Source organism: Callorhinus ursinus, unplaced genomic scaffold, assembly GCF_003265705.2.
Source record: "Callorhinus ursinus isolate GAN/ISIS: 27379988/994484 unplaced genomic scaffold, GSC_fseal_2.0 scaffold15, whole genome shotgun sequence".
Taxonomy (NCBI): Eukaryota; Metazoa; Chordata; class Mammalia; order Carnivora; family Otariidae; genus Callorhinus; species Callorhinus ursinus.
The window spans coordinates 13,685,140-13,697,336 of NW_027397077.1; the positions used below are offsets into that span (position 1 = coordinate 13,685,140).

General features: G+C 39.1%; 1 long non-coding RNA gene across 1 annotated transcript; it reads left to right on the forward strand.

Moving 5' to 3' along the window:
• The first annotated feature begins 118 nt into the window (after positions 1 to 118).
• Positions 119 to 11,295, forward strand: LOC141374245 (uncharacterized). The gene is made up of 3 exons (XR_012380990.1): positions 119 to 192; positions 5,117 to 5,206; positions 11,205 to 11,295. It is a non-coding gene; the product is annotated as an uncharacterized lncRNA (long non-coding RNA).
• Positions 11,296 to 12,197: the final 902 nt, after the last annotated feature.

Here is a 12,197-nt window from a genome sequence, read left to right on the forward strand (position 1 = left end):
TACTGGGAGACAGACAAAATCCCACAATGCTTCGGTTGATCACTTCCAATCATATTCTAGGCGAAACGCTTCCGCCCGGATAAATACTTCCAGGAGGTTGTAGTCCTTACTTCCGGAAAGGCGCTCTGTGCATTGTGGGTTAGGAAATGAAGCTTGGTTCCTCTTGCCCTTTGAGTGCCCTCCTCTTAAACGGTACGCGCGTTGGGGATTCCGCGGTCCACCGCGGTACACGTTTCCTGCGCGACACCAGACATTTGCCGTAGTGGAGAGGTGAAGATGGGCCTTGCTTTCCCAGGAGATAAGTGGTTAAAAGTTGTGCAGACGTAGACGCTGTGGCCTAGACCCATTGACCCCTCCACTCCAGGTCCTACTGAATATCCCTAGTCAAGAGGAGAGAGCTCCGAGATACGTTCATCGACTAGTACAGCTTTTTAAGAGAAGCCAACGAGGAAAGTGCTTTTCTTGTATCATTTCTCTCCCTGAAGCATGGAAAACTTAATTCCTTATGTTAAGAAAGTGGAAAGCCTCCTAATTCTAAAAATATTTATGATCTTAATGTTTTTCTGATTACAAAATGAGGTATACCTCTTGTAAAAAAAATTTTTAAGCACATTCCCCATAATTTTCGTCATATCCCCATATTTCCTCTCTACCGTTGGTGCAGTTCAGGATAAGCAGCTACCCCTACCTACACCCCTACCTTAGTTAAGTCATTATCACCCACCCTTCAGATCTGATTAAAAGTTTAACTCCCTTGGAAAATATTTGTTTGATCTCACTAGATGAATTACTCAGGCTCAAAGAATCATAACCACTCTTAATAGTTTTGATTTCACATATAATATTATTGACAAACTTCCCCCCCTACCCCACTTGTCTGAAAGCGCTGAGAAGGCAGGACTCAAATCCTTTTTTGTATGCCATTGTATTCCCTGGAGTTGGCACACCATGACGTTCAAATATGGTCGAGTGAAAGAGGGGATGGCTGAATAAACTATATTATATCCATACAGCATAAAACTATCAGAAGTTAGAATAATGTAGAATTATAAATTCTAATGAAAAGGTCTCCAAGACACAGTTAGTGGAAAACGCCAAATAATGACGAAGTACTGTAAAGCAATATAATGTAGATTTCCCCTGGGTATTTGTGAGTGTGAGTGTGTATGTGTGTATGTAAATGCAGAAAAAGAATTTTTTTTTTAAAGATTTTATTTGACAGAGCGAGAGAGGGAACACAAGCAGGGGGAGTGGGAGAGGGAGAAGCAGGCTTCCAGCAGGGACCCCAATGCGGGGCTTGATCCCAGGAGGCTGGGATCATGACCTGAGCCAAAGGCAGATGCTTAAGGACTGAGCCATCCAGGCGCCCCAGAACAAGAATTTTTAAGTAGAATCTGCAGTAGTGGTGGTGGTTACCTGTTTAACCTGTTTGGAGGGAGGAGGAGACCTTCCCAGGAAGTGAGGGAATCTGGTTTTGGTGCAGTAGTCAAAAGAGCTTAATCTGTACTTTAAAAATTTTGCTTTAGGGGCACCTGGGTGGCTCAGTCGTTAAGCATCTGCCTTCGGCTCAGGTCATCAACCCAGGGTCCTGGGATCGAGCCCCGCATCAGGCTCCCTGCTCCACGGGGAGTCTGCTTCTCCTCTCCCACTCCCCCTGCTTGTGTTCCCTCTCTTACTCTGTCTCTCTCTGTCAAATAAATAAATAAAATCTTTAAAAATAAATAAAAATTTTGCTTTATTGAAATATAATTTGTGCATGGAATAAAATTTACCAATTTTAACTGTACAATTATATGAATACAAATGTATACAGAATAACCAACACCATAATCGTGATATCAATTATTTCTATTACCCGCAAAAGTTCCCTCATACTCCTTTGTATTCATCCTCTTCCCTCACCTCCAGCCCTTGGCCAAACACTGATCTGTCACAATAGCTTTGCCCTTTCCAAAATCTCATATAAATGAAATCATACAGTATGTAATCTTTTGTGTGTGGCTTTTTTCTCCTAGCATAATGATTTCGAGATTCATCTATGTTATAGTGTGTATCAATAGTTTGTTCTTTTTCACTGCTGAGTAGTATCCCACTGTATGGATATACCACAATTTCTTTATCCACCAATTGGTAGACTTTGGGTTGTTTAAAGTATTGAGCTTTTATGAATAAGACTGTTTGAACATTTGAGTACAAGTGTTTGTATATCTATATTAATTTATTTTTACAATAATATCCATGCATTTATCCATGCATTACTTATATAATTTAAAAAGTAATCTTTGAATTTGATAAATGAGTCAACCACTGTTTGACATATATTCTTCCACAGTTTCCTCCCTGAAATACTAACATCTCTATATAAATGTTAATGGGATTTTATACTGCTAAGTAACTTCTTTTCAGTTAAATAATATACTGTGGACATTTAAAAATATCAGTATTTATAGATTTAACTCATTCTTTTTTTAAGAGCTGCATTCCATTGTAGCTACATAAAATAACTTATTTAACTGATCCTATAAAATTGTAAAACATGCATATTCTTTGATCTAAAAATTCCACTTCCAGGAATTTATGGTAATGAAAATTTTCCTCAAGTTTGTTATGTTCAGGGGCACCTGGGTGGCTCAGTCGGTTAAGCGTCCGACTCTTGATTTCAGCAGGGGTCCTGATCTCAGGGTGGTGAGATGGAGCCCCACATCAGACTCAGCACTCAGTGGGGAGTCTGTTAGAGATTCTATCCCTTGCCCACTGCCCCTCCCCCCACTCACCTGCCTGCTCTCTAAATAAATGAATAATAAATAACATAAATAAAATCTTTTTTAAAAAAGTTTGTCCCATTCAAAAATGTTCCTTACAGCATTGTTTGTAATGGAGAAACTGGAAACATCAATTTTTAAATCACCCTTTGTTTCATTCCCTTGCTGATCACCAATCCAGATATTCCAGTTTTGCTTTTGCTACAGTTTTATAAATTCACAATGATAAGACAGTAATTAGGCACACCCATTGCCAGGATAAATATTTAATTTTCTAACAGTGCTATCCTAGGAGGTTCTGTAGTTGCTTATTTCAAGGTGCATTCTGCAGGATGGGGTTGAATAAGAAACATCCGAAAAGTTTGAAAAAGAGTAAGATATTTTGTATTGTTGAAGGCCTTTTGAGTAAAGCTCCATTTGGCAGAACTACACCTCAGAAAACTGTCATTTCTCAGAATGATCCTGAGCAGTCAAAAGCAAAAACTTTACTCTGGCTGATAATAAGGTAAAGCCATTTTGTACACTACAATGGGTTTATTCTGCCCTTTTTAAAAGTTTCCAGATATTCCAGCAATAACAAGCAAGGTGAAATTAAATGTAATTAAATATACAACATTTAAAGAGCATCAGGAAAATGCAAAGAGAAAGCAATTTTTTTGCACTTAGACTTTAAACTCTTTAAGCAATTTAATAGAAATGTTTATTAATTTCTGATGTGAAGCAAAATACTATTTAATTTTGTAACAACTAAAAGTCTATACAATTACCTGAGAGATCTGAACATTTTCCTAGAATTTAACTTAAATGGAATTAAAGACTATATCTTCCTTGAAAAGAAACTTCCTTTGCACTGGAAATACATGTAATGAGTTGCTTAACAGCTGAGTAACTTAAAATTGCATTTTGGAAGCTTGTTAGATAAAAAAAATCCTGTATCCTTTAAGTAGCCTTTATGTCTGTTTTAAATTTTATATAGAAGTCCTTAAAACAATGTTCACCTGATTATAAGTGTCTTCCCCAATTGACTCTAAATTTCTCAAGATAAATGAAAATGGGTTTCCTTCCACATAACTTCTTCCAAATCTGTTTAATTAAGCAAAATAGATGGAAGGAATTCTCGTGTCCATCTCTAGCATCCAAAACCTAAACCAAAAAATAAATAAACAAACACAAAACAACAAATGAAGATGTCAGAGTAGATTTTTCAGATTTCCTTTTGAGATATGCTACACATCAAGTAGCTTCTAATAGACGTTACAAAACAGGATGTTAATGGCCTACTGAAATGTCTCTTTTGTAAAGATAAGGATACAGGTCAGAGAAGCTAAGTAACCTGCCAAGGCGCCCATAGGTAATAAGCAGTAGAATTGGGATAAGAACCCATTTCTTCTGATGTCAACACTCTTAACTGTACTCACTATACTCACTGCCTTCTTTTTAAAAATGAGAAAATTGAGTCCCAAAGGAAAAAACTGCTATTATTTATTGATCATTTATCAGGTAGCAAGTCCTATACTTCATCTAATCTAACAACTATGAGAAAGGTATTATGAGGTTGCCCCAACTCATAAACAACCACTACATTAGGTATGTTTTCCTCATTTCTGATTTTTTTTGAAGATTTTATTTTTTAATAAAATCCCCCAATGTGGGGCTCAAACTCACAACCCCAAGATCAAGTGTTACAGGCTCTACCAACTGAGCCAGTCAGGTGCCCTGTCTGGCTTCAGGGTTTTTTTTGTTGTTGTTGTTTTAGGTAGAGTCCATGCCCAGTGTGGGCCTTGAACTCACAACCCTGAGGTTGAGAATCACATGCTCTACTGACTGAGCCAGCCAGAAGCCCTGATTTTTTTTATATGTTCCAGTTCCATGGGTTTAATAATGTATTTCTTTTGCCGATTGTGTATGTTACATTAGAACGCAAGCTTCTTAAGGAAACCATATTACTTCCTTTAAAATTTTCAAGGCACTTGAGAGTATGTATTCTATAAATAGTGCTAATATTTAATAGCAACAACAGATGTTATTGAGCACTTACTATATGCCAAACATGCTTAATATACATTATCCCTTTATTCTTCTCAACAATTTAATCCATACCATTCACTTTGCTCTCTGCAAAAATGACTCAGCTCCTTTTTCTAGTCCATCTGTTAGTTGTACAATAATATAATTATTTTTACCTCATTTCCTCCCAACCTCTCAAAACTCCATTTGATATCATTCTCTAACTGTAATTCATCACTGATCTTGTTTAAAGTTCTTGTTCTCTGAACATTGTTATTTATCTACAATAGTGGAAGAGTATCTGTGCTTCAACAAAGAATCTTGTCCACCCACTTTCTCTTTCACAGAAGAGGGGAGTGGTGTGTGAATTCCCAGAGTCTTCGGATAGTTTGGCCCAACCTGTTACCTCTCAACAACTCAAAGCCTCTGCCATGTAGGTAAGAACTTTCCTTAGTTTCAGTGCCTTTTATTAAGTCTTCTTTTAAAAAACAGTTTTATTTATTCCATTTGATTTTGTGGGAAGGCTTGTATATCTGGATCTATGCCCTCACTTTCCTAGGAGTCAGGGTTTTGTTTGTTTTTTAATAATTTGGGTAAAGTTTATAAAGTCAACACTTACCTATTTCACCTGTTTAAATTTACTTCTGCTGGGACGCCTGGGTGGCTCAGTCGGTTGAGCGTGTGCCTTCGGCTCAGGTCATGATCCCAGGGTCCTGGGATCGAGTCCCACATCAGGCTCCTTGCTTGGCAGAGAGCCTGCTTCTCCCTCTACCTGCTCTGCCTGCCGCTCCCCCTGCTTGTGCGCTCTCTCCCTGACAAAAAAATAAATAAAATCTTTAAATTTACTTCTGTTTAGCTGCTTAATAAGGTGGCATAAATTTTATACATATCTTAAACTATTTTAAAGTTTCTTGCAGGAAACTTTAAAAATAAGGAATGCAACAGCTTGATTAGTTTCCTTCAAAGTATTTACAGCAGTCACATTCCCGACTTCTAGAAGAACTGGTATTCTGGTTTTCTGTCTGCTTTAAATCAGAGCGATTTTATGGTAGGTACATAGCGGCCACTAATTCTACTCAAATTTGTACTTACCATTTATAAAAATTTAACAGTTAAAGAAATTATTAGGTAGCTTAAAGCTAAATGTCTGACTACTACGTACCATAGCAAATTAATGAAATAAGGTTATTTCATAAAATCTTCCTCTCCTTGCCTAAATCTCCATATATCCAGACTGTATAAATATTTCAAATATCTCACAATTACTGACATATCTTTCATGCTACAAAGCATGAATAAATTTCCTTACAAAAAATCTTTTTCCTCCAAATATTAGATTTACTGACTCATGTAATCTTGTCTTCATGGTATATGGTGGTTCAGAGTATTAGTGAAACTATCACCTAATGTTCAATTCATAGATCTATCTAGTCCTCAAACTTTAACATGCACCAGAATTCCTTGGAGGGCTGTTAAAACAAAATTGATCAGACCCTTGCTTCTAGTCAAGATCAAGTAACAAGGACCAGATTTACCCTCTCACCTAAAATAATGAAAAACAAAAACTAGGCAAAATATACAAAACAATGGTTTTCAAGACCCTAGACACCAGGCAATGAAGGACAATGATTCTTGAAAGACAGAAAACAAATGCAGTGAGCCCTGAACCTGAGATTGCTCCAGTTTACAGCCTTGAGGGTATTTTTAGGCCACATCATAGAAAGGGGAACATTGGGTAGCCTGGTGAACTCTTTGAGCTGAAAGTCTGGGGAAACCAAACTTTAGGACAGAATTCCAGAGAGGAAGGAGAGCACAGAAAGAAAAAATGCTTATACAAAAACCCTTGTACAGATCTGCAGAAAGTTCACTAGAGTATTCTGCAGAGCACTGATTAGCACATGTGTGTGAGGAACTACTCAAAGCCAAGGAAAGAACCATCAGAAAGGATTAAAGGCAACAGTGCCCAGGGTTGGTTGGGAACAGTGTCTGTTCCTATCAGCCAGATTGGAAAAACTCATAATTCATAAGATAGCAGCTAGAGTGCTCAAGAAGGTCTTGCCTCAGTAGTGAAGAATAATTATTGCTTAACTGAGCATTGGTAGTTGGAATGCAAAGTGATGCAGCTACTCTGGAAAACAGTATGGAGGTTCCTCAAAAAGTTAAAAATAGAACTACCCTATGATCCAGTACTACCAAGTATTTACCCAAAGAATACAAATATACTAACTTGAAGGGATACACGCACCCTGATGTTTATAGCGGCATTATCAACAATAGCCAAATTATGGAAAGAGCCCAAATGTCCATAGACTGATGAATGGATAAAGAAGATGTGGTATCTATATACAATGGAATATTTCTCATCCATAAAAAGAATGAAAGCTTGCCATTTGCAATGACATGGATGGAGCTAGAGAGTATTATGCTAAGTGAAATAAGTCAATCAAGGGGCGCCTGGGTGGCTTAGTCCATTGGGAGTCTGCCTTCGGCTCGGGTCATGATCCCTGGGTCCTGAGATAGAGCCCCACATCAGGCTCACTACTCAGCGGGAGGCCTGCTTCTACCCCTCCCATTCCCCCTGCTTGTGTTCCCTCTCTCACTATCTCTGTTAAATAAATAAAATCTTTAAAAAAAATAAGTCCCTCAGAGAAAGAGAAATACCATATGATTTTGCTCATATGTGGAGTTTAAGAAGTAAAACTAATGTTCATAGGGGGAAAGAAGACAGAGGCAAACCAAGAAACAGATTCTTGACTATACAGAACAAACTGATGGTTACCAGAGGGGAAGTGGGTGGGGGATAGGTTAAATAGGTGATGGGGATTAAGGAGGGCACTTGTGATGAGCACCGGGTGATGTATGGAAGTGTTAAATCACTAAATTGTACACCTGAAACGAATATTACACTACTGGAATTTAAATAAAAACTTTAAATAAACTGAGCACTGCTTTGGACCTACCTAATAAATCATAAAAGACCTGAAAGGACCAAATAATTTCCAAGTAACTTAACTGATTTCTAGAACAAAGCTCAAGAAGATTTATAAGAATACAAAAATATCCAACACCCAACAAGGTAAAAAATTCTGGCATCTAAAATTATCAGGTATGCAAAGAGTCAGGACACATGATCCATAATAATGAGATAACCAGCTGAAACCACCTCAGAACTGACACAATGTTATCTTAAATGTAAGTAGAAACAAGGAAGACATAAAGACATACATCAAGTTTCTAGAAATAAAAACCACAGTGTCTGAGATGGAAAATAGACTAGATTGAATTAAATAGCAGATCAGACAATACACAAGATAATGAACTTAACGGCATAGCAGGAGAAATTATCCAAAATAAAATACAGAGAGATGGAAGAGTAACAAAACAAGACAAAAACATGAAGAGTATCTGTAAACTGTAGACAACCTCACACAGCCTATTGCATGAATAATTGAAGTCCCTGAAAGAAGAGAAGGGGGACAGAAAAAATACTTCAAGAAATATGCCCCCAAATTTTCCAAATTTGATGACAACTATAAAACCACATATACAAAGTCCACTAACCCAAGCACAAGAAACATGAATAAAACTACATCAAAGGGTATTATTATCAAATAACACAAAACCAGTAATAAAATCTCAAAAGCATCCAGAGAAAGAGACTTATTAACTACATAAGAACAAAGATAAAAATGATAATCATATTTCTCACTGGAAATAATGTAAGTAAGAGACAGTGGACTAACATTTTAAAATACTGAAAGAAAAAGGGACAAGTTACAAATCTATACATAGTAAAAACCTCTTTTTTTTTTTTAAGATTTTAAGTAATCTCGGGGCACCTGGGTGGCTCAGCCGGTTGAGCGTCAGACTCTTGGTTTTGGCTCAGGTCATGGTCTGAGGGTTGTGGAATCGAGCCCTGTGTCAGGCTCAAGCAGTGGGGAGTCTGCTCGAGATTTTCTCTCCCCCTTTCTCCCCATTTGCTCCCCCCCCCGCTCATGCTCTCTCCCTCTCTCTAAAATAGATAAATAAAATCTTTTTTAAAAAATATTTTAAGTAATCTCTACAACCCAATGTGGGGTTCAAACTCACAACGCTGAGATCAAGACTCCCACGCTCTAGTGACTGAGCCAGCCAGGCACTCTCATAGTAAAAACATCTTTGGCAGAGGCTGCTGGGAAGATGGTGGAGCAGGAGGACCCTGGGCTCACCTCTTGCAGCACGGCCTCCTAGAAAACACCCACATTGGCATAAATAACCCAGAAAGTGACCTGAAGACTGGCAGAATAGACTCTCCACAGCCAGATGTAGACAAGAAGGCACAGTGAAGCAGGTCCACCCACTCTGATACACTCTTGGCAAGATCCCATCAAAGCAGTACCACAAGCCTGGCAGTGTGCAAGCAGCCCAGACAAGGGCCAACACCACTCCAAAGTGAGTCCTGCTCCAGGGAGAGGGGAAGATAACCACACACCAGTCTAACTGTGACCCCACCAGTCTAACTGTGACCCCAGGCTGGGGGTAGGCAGCTGGTCTGACTACAGGCCCCACCCACCAATAAAAGCTTCCCAGGGGACAACACAGGGAAAGTGCCCTGCAGTTTGGTGCTGCTTCATCTCTGGCAAACACCTGGTCATACTCAACTCAAGCCCTAGGCATCCCTGGACTGGCCCACTAACACCACAGGCACCAGACTCTGCCCATAACAGGATGAGAGCCATTGCAGGCTGGACTGAAGGCAAACACAGCTCCACCATAACAGTGGGACACCCGTGTAGCAACACACATAGGAAACACCCTCTATGCACCATTTTCTGGTGAAAAGGAGGCATTGTACTGGGGCGCTACAGGACCTCTTATTCATAAAGCCACTACTTTCAAGTGCAGGAGACATAGCTGACTTTCCTAACACATAGAAATAGACATAGCAATAGACAAAGTGAAGAGACAGAGGAATATGTCCCAAATGAAAGAGCAGAAAAAAATCATAGCAAGAGACCTAAACAAAATTGAGATAAGTAATATGTCTGATAGTGAATTTAAAGTAATGCTCATAAAGATATTTGCTAGAATTGAGAAAGGAGTGCAGGACCTCCATGAGACCCTCCACAAAAAGATAGGAGACCTAAAAAAGGACCAGTTAGAGAAAATGAACTCACTAAATGAAAATAAAAATAGACCACCTGGAATAAATAGCAAACAAGAGGAAGTAGAAGAACAGATTAGCAACCTGGAGAACAGAGTAATGGAAAGTAATCAAGCTGAGCAGATCAGAGGGGAAAAAATATATGCAAAATGAGAATAGACCCAGGGAACTCAGCAACACTGTCAAGCAGAACAGTCACATGATAGGGATCCCAGAAGAAGAGGAGTGAGAAAAGGGGGCAGAAGATTTATTTGAAGAAATAGTAGCTGAAAACTTCCTGAATCTGGGGAAGGAAAGAGAAATCCAGATCCAGGAGGCACAGAGTGCCCCCAACAAAGCCAACCCAAAGAGGTCTGCACCAAGACACAGAGTAAGTATGATAGCCAAAAGTAGTGATAAAGAGAGAATTTTAAAAGCAGCAAGAGAAAGGAAAGCAGTTATATACAAGGGAAACACATAAGGCTATCAGTGGATTTTTCAGCAGAAACTACAGGCCAGAAGAGCGTGGCATGATATATTCAAAGTGCTAAAAGGAAAAAATCTACAGCTAGGAATACTCCACCCAGTAAGGTTTTCATTCAGAATAGAAGGAGAGAGAGAGTTTCCCAGAAAAACAAAAGTTAAAGGAATTCATGACCAGGAGTAACCAGCCACGTCCCTGTCACACATGATATGTCAGCCTGTGGGTCCTAAATCCACAGTCCAGCCACCTTCCTGCCCGAGTCAGCATGCACTGCCTGCCACCTGCTCAATACCAAGTCAACATGCCTTCACCTCAGATCAACAAGGACTCAAACTGACACTCTTCCCCTCAAATTCCAGCCCCTGTGCTCAAGTTTGTGCACAAAAGTGGGCATAATTATAACAGCAGAATGAAGCAACCCAAATAGTGACACTAATTCTGTGGAATAATATAATGGATAAAAGGAGTGTGCTAGGCTGAGAACATCTCCAACAAGCACATCAAAGAACAATACATACAGCATGATTCAGGTTACTGAAAGAAACAAACCCCAGCAAAATAAACAAGATGAAATAAGAGAGGAAGACAAACCAGAAGAGACTCTTAATCAAAGGAAACAAACTGAGGGTTTCTGGAGGGGAGGTGGGTGGGGGGATGGGGTAACTGGGTGATGGACATTAAGGAGGGCATGTGATGTAATGAGCACTGGGTGTTATATAAGACTGAGGCATCACTACATTCTACCTCTGAAACTAATAATATAGTATATGTTAATTGAATTTAAATTAAAAAAGAGCTTTTTTTTTCCCTGCTTGATGTCTGGATTTAGGGTAGGGGACTTCTGACCTCAAGAGGATGGCAGAGACACAAGACTGAAGGAACCTGGGACCCTGCCTGCCAATGAGGAATATTAGCATCCTAAATTCAGCTGTGTCTGAACTTAGCAGTTGACACTGAATTAAATACAAAATATGTGCTTGATGAATAAATAAGTGAAGGAGGGAAAGTCACAATTAATTAACTTCCTGGAGTTTGGGGACCTGACTTCTAGTCCAGCTTCTGCTGTCATGGACATGAGACCACCCGGAAGTCACTTCTCATTTCTGGATCTGAGTTGCCTCCCTGTCTCATGGGGAAGTGGTCTCAAATGGTCTCTTTGACCTCCTCTAATTAGGGATTGATTCTTACATTATTTAATTTGGAACCAATAAAACCTGAGTTTATTCCCTGAAAAAAGAAAGAGAGAGAGAGAGAGAGAGGAAAGAAGAAAGAGAAAGAAAGCCCCCCAAAAATCTTTTAAAATAATTCAAAATAAAGATATTCTAAGACATATAAACGTTGAATGAATTCATCAACAGCAAACCTGCACTATAAGAAATGTTTTAAAGAAAGTTCTTCAGGCAAAAAAAAAAAAAAAAGATACCATATAGATCTATGTAAAGGAATAAAGAACACTGGCGAAGATTAAGTATAAGAGTATATATGTAAGGATTTTTTCTTACTATTTAAATATTTTTATTTTTTTAAAGATTTTATTTATTTGAGAGAGAGCACAAGCTGGGGGGAGGGGCAGAGGGAGAGAGAGAAGTAGACTCCCCACTGAGCAGGGAGTCTGACTGGGGCTCAATTCCAGAACCCTGGGATCATGACCTGAGCCGAAGGCAGATGCTTAACCGACTGAGCCACCCAGGTACCCCTATTTATTTAAATACTTTTATAAGATAATTGACTATTTAGGGGCTCCTGGCTGGCTAGGTTGGTGGAGCATGCAACTCTTGATCTCAGGGTCGTGAGTTTAAGCCCCAGGTTGGGCATGGAGCTT